The 13,921-nt window shown below is 48.1% G+C and overlaps 1 non-coding gene across 1 annotated transcript; it reads left to right on the forward strand.

The window, feature by feature from the left end:
• The first annotated feature begins 12,684 nt into the window (after positions 1–12,684).
• TRNAC-ACA (transfer RNA cysteine (anticodon ACA)) lies at positions 12,685–12,757 on the forward strand. The gene has a single exon. It is a non-coding gene; the product is annotated as a tRNA-Cys (tRNA).
• The last annotated feature ends 1,164 nt before the right edge of the window (positions 12,758–13,921 follow it).

Here is a 13,921-nt window from a genome sequence, read left to right on the forward strand (position 1 = left end):
CATTATCCGTGTCCATACATCTTCCTTTACATGGCAGCAGGGTATATTTATCCTCTGACCCCAGATAACTCTCTGCCGGTAGACCTTAACAGTTTGGTCGCCATATACATATGTCTCCGTGTTCGCCCATGCCCTCGTGTCCCCAGTGCTGGCAAAGCTGTAAATTAAACTAAGTGTGATTGCCACCCCTAACAGGCGGTGGTGCAGCATCCTCGATCTGTGGTGGTGCGTTTGAGGTGTCTGTGTTTGTGGGTATGGCCAACTTACAATGTGTGGCATGTACCCAGGACGACTTGCCCTCACAAAACACCGCTGTTGGTGTGATCAGAAGAACTTGGTATGGCCCCGTCCATCTTGGTTCGAGCGCAGTCTTACGGGTGAAATGCTTCACCAGCACGTAATCTCCTGCCTCGACGGTGTGGGTAGGCTTGCTTGTTGGCTCCGGTAGGGCCTCCCGAACGCGTTCATGTATGCTGCGTGCCACATGGGATAGACCTATGCAAAACTCTAAAAACATGTCATCCATGATAGGTAATTCAAGGGCTGCCATATCCACTGGCGCTGATACCGATGACATATAGCGCACGAGCGACAGACCATGGTAACCACAGTCGAAAGGCCTGGTGCTGCCCAGGTGGAAGTGACCTGCCTCATCACCTCACCCCCTATGGCACACATGGCCATTTGGATGCGCCATGCGTGCCAACCATGGCAATAAAGCTCGCGGTGCCACGGGTTTGTCATTAATCGTCCACATTTGTCCTTCTGCGGGGCACTGAGCTCCCAATTTAATCCAATTTTTGATGTTCTACGTTTGAGGCCGCGGCTTGTAATTGTATTACATCGAACTCTGTAGGTGCGGATGTCGGAACGTCTGTCTTGAGGTGCCAAATTAATTATGAACCCTTCATTGTTGTCCAACACATGGACCGTTCGGTGTTCAACATTGTATCGACGCCTTACTGGCGTTTTCCGCAGTCGGTCCATCATCCATGTACGACAGTACCCTGCCATTCCCAAAAATCGCAACGAACACACTAACTCTTCACTGTTATCCTTCACTTCACTTCAAAATTTCACTGTTATCCTATCAATACCTGGACAATTTTTTCCTTTCCTTCCTAGATACGCGAATTTCACATCAGTATAAACCCACTGGAAAAATTATCTGAAAAATAACTAGCCTCCCAAAACCATTTCCCTGCAAGAGCGGGGTTAGCCTTGCGGTCCACATGACAATCTTTTTTATTTTGCTCTATCACCTCCCTTTGAGCAATAATTTAATTGGTGTGATTCCCATATACCCACTCCTGGTGGAGTTCTGTTCACCTGGTCTGCAGAGCCGTGATCCAATCTTCACCAGCCCCCAATCACCTTCTTATCACAAAACAACAGTCCATAACTAACCACTTTTCTTTATTTCCCGTCTTTTCCATCAACTTTTATAATCTTTTCCCCTCCCTTTCTTAGCAAACCTTGCAAAGTCACTTGTCATTGACAAATGATCCATCTAATTCGACTTTCCTTTAACATCTTCGCACTTTCCATGACCTTCTTCACACTTACTTTAAACCTTTTCTTCAGACACAACCCACATGAGTTATGAATACAATTTCCCCTTCCAGGCACGTGTCTAGTCACTCACAAAGTGTCCATAAGACAACGTCATCATATTTCACAGAACTCCACCACTCTATTAAATCCTAAACATGCCCAATGGGCAATCCACGAAAAAATCAAAGCATTTTCAGTCCCCCTTTCAGGGAAGTCAAATCAACCACCATTAAAGCACAAAACAGAAAACGACCATATACTCAGAGTATATGCCATATACTCAGAGTGAGACCCGAAAATCAAGCAGACAGACCGACAATCGAACCTGTCTTTCGACACTGCCGAACGACAAGTTCGCAGACACTGAGGGAGTGACATTCGACCCCCAGTAGATACCGCGGACACCGCTTTGGTCCGCACCAGCAACTCCCTCAAAATCAGTGTTCAGAGACATGACTCCATAGACAGCCAGAAAGCCAGACAAATACGGACACACACACACAGAGATTAATATATTTTTACAGATTAATATACAGAGATTAATAGATTAATATAAACAATTAATATATTGTCCACATTCATCTTGGTCAACCCAACCCATTCTGGCTCTCCCCAAGAGCTCTGTGTCCGGACAGACAGACAGATAAACGGACCGGGTGAAACCATAACCATCCATCCTTCCGATTGGACTCACGTCAGCATCACATGTCATTTTTGCCTTCATTCAACGCATTCTGCCATCCCAAATCGGCCAAATACAAGCCCCGGCCATGCCGTTGAATAAACACCCTGTCGGTTGACAGCCTATTATTTTTGACTTTCACTCCCATTCTCCCTTGCTACATCTGGAGAGCCGTTAATGTGGGGATGTAATTGAACACTTGTTTTAAAGCCCTGTCTACACATGCTCTCCATAACATTCTCATTATTCCCTGCCAATTTTACTCGTCCGGATTGCCCAACGCCCGTAGGCAATTTGGGGAATCCCTTGTCAGTCAATGACACACATCAATGACACACACACAATAAACACAAATACACGCTGCAATGACAGATCATTCATTCCCTTATACACAAATACCATGTGACTGACCTTTCATTCTCCATACAATACAGTATAAATTCATGCACACTCATGCACACTTCAATCCTACTTACCTGTAAACTCTAACACATCCAGTGCGTAGCTTAACTTAAAATACTCATTATTCTACCTTTCTTGGGCTAGTCCCTCCTGGTAGTCCTAAGATCGGGTCGCCCCCCGATTCCTAACCTTAAACGCAGTTCTCACGCCGGAGTAACTTAATACCTATTATCTATCACCCACATATGGGTCTACCTGCTTCCCACGCAGGAAGCTTACCTCCTTATCCCGGGCGCCCTGTATAATCGATTCATTACCCACTGCTGCTCTGGTTTAAACTAAATTTGGTTCGGAATGCAAGCCAGGTGGTACAGCCGACAGAGGTCCACACATCCAAAGTAAGGCGGGAGGCTTCAATTTCGAGGTGCAAAAATGCGTACCCACCAAATTAGATGCCGGCAGGCCTCCCTCCCGACCTGGAACGTGAGGATCCACCTCGTCTGCACACTTGGATGTATCCCACTCCTGACACCAAATTCTCGGTCGAAGACCTCAAGGGAAGGAAGAAGAAGAAGAATCAGAGCAAAAATGTTTAATAGAATCGATTATACACACACGTGTGGAGCGAGGCTCGAGAATGTACCGCCTAACACGCAGCGGACAATTCCTCAAGACACTCGCTGAAAAATAAGTGGAAAGGCATTTCATTTATAGCAAAATATTAGACAAGAATCTGCGCTAAAGACATAGCAATACAAGGCCATAAGGACAACATCTCCCATTGTCCCGTCCTATAGAAGGTCAAATTTAGACAACAAGATGTAAGCATACTGATAGGCTACGCTTTTTTTGGCTATCTATCTAAACATATCAGACCCGAGCGCAGGCCGAAGTAAATATTCTTATACACTAGGCTAAATGGTAGATGAAGATTGGATACGTCCTTGGTTTAGGAGACATACTAAACACTACGAAGATATATAATTAATTATTCCCGTTGTGAAGGAGGCGTTTGGATGACATCTTTTTCCTGTACGTGGGTCGAGAGCATTTTATCTACTGTTTGGCACATTCATTCAAGGACTAATTTACTAGGCTAAGGATCCACCCTGCACGTTGAGCCTCGAAACCACATTTTGTCCACTCACCTCTGTCTGCAGTTGAGTTCAAATCAGTTTTCAGAAGCACGATATATAATTTCAGATGTTATGATCAATTGAGTCATGGGGCTAAAACCCTAATGGCTGACACGTGCACGTCTGCGACAACCGGAGACCCCTTACGTTGATCACTCATTATTGCAGCACTAAAACATATCAGTAGGAGTGATAGCTAGTAGTCACATGGGCCAGTGGCGCAATGGATAACGCGTCTGACTACGAATTAGAAGATTGTAGGTTCGACTCCTACCTGGCTCAAAACTGATTTTGACATCACTTTTAGCAATATTTAATGAAGTCGCGTGGTCGCTTTGCTTCTTCAACATATTTTCCTGAAGTCGAATTCATTGGAGTGGTAGTCCACCCCTTGGTGACGATTGAGTAACCTTGGTCACCTCTTTAAAATACAGTCGCGACCCTCACGTCAAGGATTTGGCAACAGATTACGTCATCTTCCCGTTCCAAACCTGCTTTTTTAGGTCTACTTCCTTGAGGAACAGAGAAACCCAAGGTATCACCGCCATCGGAACGAGGGTCAAGCTGGGCTCAAGTCTTTCACGAACCTGCTGGCCAGGCCCAACGTTCAAATATGGTTGGAGGAGGAATTTGTCATTTGTTCCGGCTGCCTGCGAAAGCTCGCCCATGCTTCCTGAAGTACACTGGGATCTGCAACGTCGACCAACGAAGACTGGCAGACCGTCAGTGAAAAGGCACGGTCATGTGAAGTCCAGCAGGGTTCAGATAGAGGTCATGTGAAGTCCAGCAGGGTTCAGATAGAGGTCATGTGAAGTCCAGCAGGGTTCAGAAAGATGTCGTAGGAGGTCAATCAGGGTTCAGAAAGAGGTCAGAGGAGGTTCAGCAGGGTTCAGAAAGAGGTCATAAGAGGTCCAGCAGGGTACAGAAAGAGGTCGCAGTAGGTCCAGCAGGGTTCAGAAAGAGGTCATGTGAAGTCCAGCAGGGTTCAGATAGAGGTCATGTGAAGTCCAGCAGGGTTCAGAAAGGAGTCATGTGAAGTCCAGCAGGGTTCAGATATATGTCATGTGAAGTCCAGCAGGGTTCAGAAAAGTTGGTGCATTCATTTGTGTTCAGCTGCAATTCCGAGTACTTGTCAGAGGCCTTTGTGCGCGTGGCTCAGGAAAGTGCACGTCTGCGACAACCGGAGACCCCTTACGTTGATCACTCATTATTGCAGCACTAAAACATCTCAGTAGGAGTGATAGATAGTAGTCACATGGGCCAGTGGCGCAATGGATAACGCGTCTGACTACGAATCAGAAGATTGTAGGTTCGACTCCTACCTGGCTCAAAACTGATTTTGACTTCACTTTTAGCAATATTTAATGAAGTCGCGTGGTCGCTTTGCTTCTTCAACATATTTTCCTGAAGTCGAATTCATTGGAGTGGTAGTCCACCCCTTGGTGACGATTGAGTAACCTTGGTCACCTCTTTAAAATACAGTCGCGACCCTCGCGTCAAGGATTTGGCAACAGATTACGTCATCTTCCCGTTCCAAACCTGCTTTTTTAGTCTACTTCCTTGAGGAACAGAGAAACCCAAGGTATCACCGCCATCGGAACGAGGGTCAAGCTGGGCTCAAGTCTTTCACGAACCTGCTGGCCAGGCCCAACGTTCAAATATGGTTGGAGGAGGAATTTGTCATTTGTTCCGGCTGCCTGCGAAAGCTCGCCCATGCTTCCTGAAGTACACTGGGATCTGCAACGTCGACCAACGAAGACTGGCAGACCGTCAGTGAAAAGGCACGGTCATGTGAAGTCCAGCAGGGTTCAGAAAGATGTCGTAGGAGGTCAAGCAGGGTTCAGAAAGAGGTCGCAGTAGGTCCAGCAGGGTTCAGAAAGAGGTCATGTGAAGTCCAGCAGGGTTCAGATAGAGGTCATGTGAAGTCCAGCAGGGTTCAGAAAGATGTCGTAGGAGGTCAATCAGGGTTCAGAAAGAGGTCAGAGGAGGTTCAGCAGGGTTCAGAAAGAGGTCATAGGAGGTCCAGCAGGGTACAGAAAGAGGTCGCAGTAGGTCCAGCAGGGTTCAGATATATGTCATGTGAAGTCCAGCATGGTTCAGATAGAGGTCGTGTGAAGTCCAGCAGGGTTCAGATAGAGGTCATGTGAAGTTCAGCAGGGTTCAGAAAGAGGTCATGTGAAGTCCAGCAGGGTTCAGAAAAGTTGGTGCATTCATTTGTGTTCAGCTGCAATTCCGAGTACTTGTCAGAGGCCTTTGTGCGCGTGGCTCAGGAAAGTGCACGTCTGCGACAACCGGAGACCCCTTACGTTGATCACTCATTATTGCAGCACTAAAACATCTCAGTAGGAGTGATAGATAGTAGTCACATGGGCCAGTGGCGCAATGGATAACGCGTCTGACTACGAATCAGAAGATTGTAGGTTCGACTCCTACCTGGCTCAAAACTGATTTTGACTTCACTTTTAGCAATATTTAATGAAGTCGCGTGGTCGCTTTGCTTCTTCAACATATTTTCCTGAAGTCGAATTCATTGGAGTGGTAGTCCACCCCTTGGTGACGATTGAGTAACCTTGGTCACCTCTTTAAAATACAGTCGCGACCCTCACGTCAAGGATTTGGCAACAGATTACGTCATCTTCCCGTTCCAAACCTGCTTTTTTAGGTCTACTTCCTTGAGGAACAGAGAAACCCAACGTATCACCGCCATCGGAACGAGGGTCAAGCTGGGCTCAAGTCTTTCACGAACCTGCTGGCCAGGCCCAACGTTCAAATATGGTTGGAGGAGGAATTTGTCATTTGTTCCGGCTGCCTGCGAAAGCTCGCCCATGCTTCCTGAAGTACACTGGGATCTGCAACGTCGACCAACGAAGACTGGCAGACCGTCAGTGAAAAGGCACGGTCATGTGAAGTCCAGCAGGGTTCAGATAGAGGTCATGTGAAGTCCAGCAGGGTTCAGATAGAGGTCATGTGAAGTCCAGCAGGGTTCAGAAAGATGTCGTAGGAGGTCAATCAGGGTTCAGAAAGAGGTCAGAGGAGGTTCAGCAGGGTTCAGAAAGAGGTCATAAGAGGTCCAGCAGGGTACAGAAAGAGGTCGCAGTAGGTCCAGCAGGGTTCATAAAGAGGTCATGTGAAGTCCAGCAGGGTTCAGATAGAGGTCATGTGAAGTCCAGCAGGGTTCAGAAAGGAGTCATGTGAAGTCCAGCAGGGTTCAGATATATGTCATGTGAAGTCCAGCAGGGTTCAGAAAAGTTGGTGCATTCATTTGTGTTCAGCTGCAATTCCGAGTACTTGTCAGAGGCCTTTGTGCGCGTGGCTCAGGAAAGTGCACGTCTGCGACAACCGGAGACCCCTTCCGTTGATCACTCATTATTGCAGCACTAAAACATATTAGTAGGAGTGGTAGCTAGTAGTCACATGGGCCAGTGGCGCAATGGATAACGCGTCTGACTACGAATCAGAAGATTGTAGGTTTGACTCCTACCTGGCTCGAAACTGATTTTGACTTCACTTTTAGCAATATTTAATGAAGTCGCGTGGTCTCTTTGCTTCTTGAACATATTTTCCTGAAGTCGAATTCATTGGAGTGATCGTCCACCCCTTGGTGACGATTGAGTAACCTTGGTCACCTCTTTAAAATACAGTCGCGACCCTCGCGTCAAGGATTTGGCAACAGATTACGTCATCTTCCCGTTCCAAACCGGCTTTTTTAGTTCTACTTCCTTGAGGAACAGAGAAACCCAAGGTATCACCGCCATCGGAACGAGGGTCAAGCTGGGCTCAAGTCTTTCACGAACCTGCTGGCCAGGCCCAACGTTCAAATATGGTTGGAGGAGGAATTTGTCATTTGTTCCGGCTGCCTGCGAAAGCTCGCCCATGCTTCCTGAAGTACACTGGGATCTGCAACGTCGACCAACGAAGACTGGCAGACCGTCAGTGAAAAGGCACGGTCATGTGAAGTCCAGCAGGGTTCAGATAGAGGTCATGTGAAGTCCAGCAGGGTTCAGATAGAGGTCATGTGAAGTCCAGCAGGGTTCAGAAAGATGTCGTAGGAGGTCAATCAGGGTTCAGAAAGAGGTCAGAGGAGGTTCAGCAGGGTTCAGAAAGAGGTCATAGGAGGCCCAGCAGGGTACAGAAAGAGGTCGCAGTAGGTCCAGCAGGGTTCAGATATATGTCATGTGAAGTCCAGCATGGTTCAGATAGAGGTCGTGTGAAGTCAAACAGGGTTCAGATAGAGGTCATGTGAAGTTCAGCAGGGTTCAGAAAGAGGTCATGTGAAGTCCAGCAGGGTTCAGAAAAGTTGGTGCATTCATTTGTGTTCAGCTGCAATTCCGAGTACTTGTCAGAGGCCTTTGTGCGCGTGGCTCAGGAACGTGCACGTCTGCGACAACCGGAGACCCCTTACGTTGATCACTCATTATTGCAGCACTAAAACATATCAGTAGGAGTGATAGCTAGTAGTCACATGGGCCAGTGGCGCAATGGATAACGCGTCTGACTACGAATTAGAAGATTGTAGGTTCGACTCCTACCTGGCTCAAAACTGATTTTGACATCACTTTTAGCAATATTTAATGAAGTCGCGTGGTCGCTTTGCTTCTTCAACATATTTTCCTGAAGTCGAATTCATTGGAGTGGTAGTCCACCCCTTGGTGACGATTGAGTAACCTTGGTCACCTCTTTAAAATACAGTCGCGACCCTCACGTCAAGGATTTGGCAACAGATTACGTCATCTTCCTGTTCCAAACCTGCTTTTTTAGGTCTACTTCCTTGAGGAACAGAGAAACCCAAGGTATCACCGCCATCGGAACGAGGGTCAAGCTGGGCTCAAGTCTTTCACGGACCTGCTGGCCAGGCCCAACGTTCAAATATGGTTGGAGGAGGAATTTGTCATTTGCTCCGGCTGCCTGCGAAAGCTCGCCCATGCTTCCTGAAGTACACTGGGATCTGCAACGTCGACCAACGAAGACTGGCAGACCGTCAGTGAAAAGGCACGGTCATGTGAAGTCCAGCAGGGTTTAGATAGAGGTCATGTGAAGTCCAGCAGGGTTCAGATAGAGGTCATGTGAAGTCCAGCAGGGTTCAGAAAGATGTCGTAGGAGGTCAATCAGGGTTCAGAAAGAGGTCAGAGGAGGTTCAGCAGGGTTCAGAAAGAGGTCATAAGAGGTCCAGCAGGGTACAGAAAGAGGTCGCAGTAGGTCCAGCAGGGTTCAGAAAGAGGTCATGTGAAGTCCAGCAGGGTTCAGATAGAGGTCATGTGAAGTCCAGCAGGGTTCAGAAAGGAGTCATGTGAAGTCCAGCAGGGTTCAGATATATGTCATGTGAAGTCCAGCAGGGTTCAGAAAAGTTGGTGCATTCATTTGTGTTCAGCTGCAATTCCGAGTACTTGTCAGAGGCCTTTGTGCGCGTGGCTCAGGAAAGTGCACGTCTGCGACAACCGGAGACCCCTTACGTTGATCACTCATTATTGCAGCACTAAAACATCTCAGTAGGAGTGATAGATAGTAGTCACATGGGCCAGTGGCGCAATGGATAACGCGTCTGACTACGAATCAGAAGATTGTAGGTTCGACTCCTACCTGGCTCAAAACTGATTTTGACTTCACTTTTAGCAATATTTAATGAAGTCGCGTGGTCGCTTTGCTTCTTCAACATATTTTCCTGAAGTCGAATTCATTGGAGTGGTAGTCCACCCCTTGGTGACGATTGAGTAACCTTGGTCACCTCTTTAAAATACAGTCGCGACCCTCGCGTCAAGGATTTGGCAACAGATTACGTCATCTTCCCGTTCCAAACCTGCTTTTTTAGTCTACTTCCTTGAGGAACAGAGAAACCCAAGGTATCACCGCCATCGGAACGAGGGTCAAGCTGGGCTCAAGTCTTTCACGAACCTGCTGGCCAGGCCCAACGTTCAAATATGGTTGGAGGAGGAATTTGTCATTTGTTCCGGCTGCCTGCGAAAGCTCGCCCATGCTTCCTGAAGTACACTGGGATCTGCAACGTCGACCAACGAAGACTGGCAGACCGTCAGTGAAAAGGCACGGTCATGTGAAGTCCAGCAGGGTTCAGAAAGATGTCGTAGGAGGTCAAGCAGGGTTCAGAAAGAGGTCAGAGGAGGTTCAGCAGGGTTCAGAAAGAGGTCATAGGAGGTCCAGCAGGGTACAGAAAGAGGTCGCAGTAGGTCCAGCAGGGTTCAGAAAGAGGTCATGTGAAGTCCAGCAGGGTTCAGATAGAGGTCATGTGAAGTCCAGCAGGGTTCAGAAAGATGTCGTAGGAGGTCAATCAGGGTTCAGAAAGAGGTCAGAGGAGGTTCAGCAGGGTTCAGAAAGAGGTCATAGGAGGTCCAGCAGGGTACAGAAAGAGGTCGCAGTAGGTCCAGCAGGGTTCAGATATATGTCATGTGAAGTCCAGCATGGTTCAGATAGAGGTCGTGTGAAGTCCAGCAGGGTTCAGATAGAGGTCATGTGAAGTTCAGCAGGGTTCAGAAAGAGGTCATGTGAAGTCCAGCAGGGTTCAGAAAAGTTGGTGCATTCATTTGTGTTCAGCTGCAATTCCGAGTACTTGTCAGAGGCCTTTGTGCGCGTGGCTCAGGAAAGTGCACGTCTGCGACAACCGGAGACCCCTTACGTTGATCACTCATTATTGCAGCACTAAAACATCTCAGTAGGAGTGATAGATAGGAGTCACATGGGCCAGTGGCGCAATGGATAACGCGTCTGACTACGAATCAGAAGATTGTAGGTTCGACTCCTACCTGGCTCAAAACTGATTTTGACTTCACTTTTAGCAATATTTAATGAAGTCGCGTGGTCGCTTTGCTTCTTCAACATATTTTCCTGAAGTCGAATTCATTGGAGTGGTAGTCCACCCCTTGGTGACGATTGAGTAACCTTGGTCACCTCTTTAAAATACAGTCGCGACCCTCACGTCAAGGATTTGGCAACAGATTACGTCATCTTCCCGTTCCAAACCTGCTTTTTTAGGTCTACTTCCTTGAGGAACAGAGAAACCCAAGGTATCACCGCCATCGGAACGAGGGTCTAGCTGGGCTCAAGTCTTTCACGAACCTGCTGGCCAGGCCCAACGTTCAAATATGGTTGGAGGAGGAATTTGTCATTTGTTCCGGCTGCCTGCGAAAGCTCGCCCATGCTTCCTGAAGTACACTGGGATCTGCAACGTCGACCAACGAAGACTGGCAGACCGTCAGTGAAAAGGCACGGTCATGTGAAGTCCAGCAGGGTTCAGATAGAGGTCATGTGAAGTCCAGCAGGGTTCAGATAGAGGTCATGTGAAGTCCAGCAGGGTTCAGAAAGATGTCGTAGGAGGTCAATCAGGGTTCAGAAAGAGGTCAGAGGAGGTTCAGCAGGGTTCAGAAAGAGGTCATAAGAGGTCCAGCAGGGTACAGAAAGAGGTCGCAGTAGGTCCAGCAGGGTTCAGAAAGAGGTCATGTGAAGTCCAGCAGGGTTCAGATAGAGGTCATGTGAAGTCCAGCAGGGTTCAGAAAGGAGTCATGTGAAGTCCAGCAGGGTTCAGATATATGTCATGTGAAGTCCAGCAGGGTTCAGAAAAGTTGGTGCATTCATTTGTGTTCAGCTGCAATTCCGAGTACTTGTCAGAGGCCTTTGTGCGCGTGGCTCAGGAAAGTGCACGTCTGCGACAACCGGAGACCCCTTACGTTGATCACTCATTATTGCAGCACTAAAACATCTCAGTAGGAGTGATAGATAGTAGTCACATGGGCCAGTGGCACAATGGATAACGCGTCTGACTACGAATCAGAAGATTGTAGGTTCGACTCCTACCTGGCTCAAAACTGATTTTGACTTCACTTTTAGCAATATTTAATGAAGTCGCGTGGTCGCTTTGCTTCTTCAACATATTTTCCTGAAGTCGAATTCATTGGAGTGGTAGTCCACCCCTTGGTGACGATTGAGTAACCTTGGTCACCTCTTTAAAATACAGTCGCGACCCTCGCGTCAAGGATTTGGCAACAGATTACGTCATCTTCCCGTTCCAAACCTGCTTTTTTAGTCTACTTCCTTGAGGAACAGAGAAACCCAAGGTATCACCGCCATCGGAACGAGGGTCAAGCTGGGCTCAAGTCTTTCACGAACCTGCTGGCCAGGCCCAACGTTCAAATATGGTTGGAGGAGGAATTTGTCATTTGTTCCGGCTGCCTGCGAAAGCTCGCCCATGCTTCCTGAAGTACACTGGGATCTGCAACGTCGACCAACGAAGACTGGCAGACCGTCAGTGAAAAGGCACGGTCATGTGAAGTCCAGCAGGGTTCAGAAAGATGTCGTAGGAGGTCAAGCAGGGTTCAGAAAGAGGTCAGAGGAGGTTCAGCAGGGTTCAGAAAGAGGTCATAGGAGGTCCAGCAGGGTACAGAAAGAGGTCGCAGTAGGTCCAGCAGGGTTCAGAAAGAGGTCATGTGAAGTCCAGCAGGGTTCAGATAGAGGTCATGTGAAGTCCAGCAGGGTTCAGAAAGATGTCGTAGGAGGTCAATCAGGGTTCAGAAAGAGGTCAGAGGAGGTTCAGCAGGGTTCAGAAAGAGGTCATAGGAGGTCCAGCAGGGTACAGAAAGAGGTCGCAGTAGGTCCAGCAGGGTTCAGATATATGTCATGTGAAGTCCAGCATGGTTCAGATAGAGGTCGTGTGAAGTCCAGCAGGGTTCAGATAGAGGTCATGTGAAGTTCAGCAGGGTTCAGAAAGAGGTCATGTGAAGTCCAGCAGGGTTCAGAAAAGTTGGTGCATTCATTTGTGTTCAGCTGCAATTCCGAGTACTTGTCAGAGGCCTTTGTGCGCGTGGCTCAGGAAAGTGCACGTCTGCGACAACCGGAGACCCCTTACGTTGATCACTCATTATTGCAGCACTAAAACATCTCAGTAGGAGTGATAGATAGTAGTCACATGGGCCAGTGGCGCAATGGATAACGCGTCTGACTACAAATCAGAAGATTGTAGGTTCGACTCCTACCTGGCTCAAAACTGATTTTGACTTCACTTTTAGCAATATTTAATGAAGTCGCGTGGTCGCTTTGCTTTTTCAACATATTTTCCTGAAGTCGAATTCATTGGAGTGGTAGTCCACCCCTTGGTGACGATTGAGTAACCTTGGTCACCTCTTTAAAATACAGTCGCGACCCTCACGTCAAGGATTTGGCAACAGATTACGTCATCTTCCCGTTCCAAACCTGCTTTTTTAGGTCGACTTCCTTGAGGAACAGAGAAACCCAAGGTATCACCGCCATCGGAACGAGGGTCAAGCTGGGCTCATGTCTTTCACGAACCTGCTGGCCAGGCCCAACGTTCAAATATGGTTGGAGGAGGAATTTGTCATTTGTTCCGGCTGCCTGCGAAAGCTCGCCCATGCTTCCTGAAGTACACTGGGATCTGCAACGTCGACCAACGAAGACTGGCAGACCGTCAGTGAAAAGGCACGGTCATGTGAAGTCCAGCAGGGTTCAGATAGAGGTCATGTGAAGTCCAGCAGGGTTCAGATAGAGGTCATGTGAAGTCCAGCAGGGTTCAGAAAGATGTCGTAGGAGGTCAATCAGGGTTCAGAAAGAGGTCAGAGGAGGTTCAGCAGGGTTCAGAAAGAGGTCATAGGAGGTCCAGCAGGGTACAGAAAGAGGTCATAGGAGGTCCAGCAGGGTACAGAAAGAGGTCGCAGTAGGTCCAGCAGGGTTCAGAAAGAGGTCATGTGAAGTCCAGCAGGGTTCAGATAGAGGTCATGTGAAGTCCAGCAGGGTTCAGAAAGAGGTCATAGGAGGTCCAGCAGGGTACAGAAAGAGGTCGCAGTAGGTCCAGCAGGGTTCAGAAAGAGGTCATGTGAAGTCCAGCAGGGTTCAGATAGAGGTCATGTGAAGTCCAGCAGGGTTCAGAAAGATGTCGTAGGAGGTCAAGCAGGGTTCAGAAAGAGGTCAGAGGAGGTTCAGCAGGGTTCAGAAAGAGGTCATAGGAGGTCCAGCAGGGTACAGAAAGAGGTCGCAGTAGGTCCAGCAGGGTTCAGAAAGAGGTCATGTGAAGTCCAGCAGGGTTCAGATAGAGGTCATGTGAAGTCCAGCAGGGTTCAGAAAGAGGTCATAGGAGGTCCAGCAGGGTACAGAAAGAGGTCGCAGTAGGTCCAGTAGGGTTCAGAAAGAGGTC

The sequence above is a fragment of the Myxine glutinosa genome, chromosome 9 (assembly GCF_964187855.1).
Source record: "Myxine glutinosa chromosome 9, kmMyxGlut1.1, whole genome shotgun sequence".
Lineage (NCBI taxonomy): Eukaryota > Metazoa > Chordata > Myxini > Myxiniformes > Myxinidae > Myxine > Myxine glutinosa.